A 1,459-nucleotide genomic window follows, 5' to 3' on the forward strand; every position below is an offset into this window, starting at 1 on the left:
ACATCGATAAAGCCAGCTCAGCGCCGCTTCTCTCCAGATCAAAACTCGGTTTCGGCGCCTCGAGGGCTTGTGCCATTCGGACGGATCCGCGCACATTGTCCTATTCTTTCCTTTTTGCACAGCATGCCTCTTACATATATCACGTATGCTCTAAGAATTTCAGGAGGAAGTAACCTTTCGCTAGCGAGTAAGAAACGTACAACCGCTGCCTAATAGTTATAGTACCGGGGCGCTGTGCTCGAAGCCGTTGGTCATAGATTTCATCTTTTAAAGTGGACCGATTCGAGCCGGGACAGAAACCTAGCTAACTGCCTACCTACCTACAGTAAATGGCCTCAAAAGAGGCAAATACTGTCTCGCAATAAAGCCAAGTAGTCGAAGTCCATGATCAATAGCCCTCTTTAACTCACAGCAAATTATATAGCATTTATATTCAGCATATGAAACGCTTTACAATTTGCGGCTTTTGCCCCTATGGGTTTACCAATGGTTTGTTTCAACGTAAGGGTAGCACCATGGCACTCTCTTGCATGCAATTCATGTGTGGGCATCCCTGCCCATCTCGACACTGCACAGTTTTGTTTGTCCATAACGACAAAACTTTGTCATAACCTTGCCTAACGTGAACATATTGTTGCGTAGAAATAGCGAATACATTCACTTTGTGGCACCCTACTGTTGGTTTTTCATATTGCGTAACCCGTTTATAATTTGGTCACAGAAATGAAGCGCTCTATTATACGTTTTCTGAAAGGAACAATCGGAATTATATGCATATATAATGTGCTAAAGCTCAAAGTCTACTGACGCATATAATTACTGTTTTTGAAACTCTACCGTGTGGTTCTTGTGCGTAAAAGGAACAACCGTAGCCGCTATAGAGGTTTCAAAACTCCTATGAAATATGTTATATATAGTAAATATCTTCAAGCCCCTGGCCACGAATACTGGACATCACCTTGGTGTCACGACCGAGAAAAGAAATCACTGACGTTTTCTAGCATACGGGAAAGATATGATGACGTTGGTGAAAGACACATATCAATAGTATTGTGAGCGTTTTTCGTGTGTGGCTCTGTTCGCATGCGAAACCAGTGCAATACAAAAAACTTAGCTAGCCAGATTCTTTGTATTATGACGCGTCTACCGATTGTCTATTAAGGCAGAAAATTCTCCATGTGAGGAAGTGTTATAGCGCTAGCAAATTTATGGACACTCAACGCGCATTTTCGTCATCGGTGTCAGCATTGCCGTACTGTTCCGTGTAAAGGCCGACCAACGTGGAGCGAACTTTCCTGATGACCGTCTGGCGATTAGCGCCGGTGCGGCGACACTGCGGCGTGCTGCACACACATGCAATGAAAAAGAGGCGGCGGCTGCCAGGCCACCGGCGCCATGATTTTTACCGGTAGTCGCACGTAGTCGAGCCCTGATTTATCCGCGCAGCCCGCCCGCGTTC

Source organism: Dermacentor variabilis, chromosome 7 (genome assembly GCF_050947875.1).
Source record: "Dermacentor variabilis isolate Ectoservices chromosome 7, ASM5094787v1, whole genome shotgun sequence".
Lineage (NCBI taxonomy): Eukaryota > Metazoa > Arthropoda > Arachnida > Ixodida > Ixodidae > Dermacentor > Dermacentor variabilis.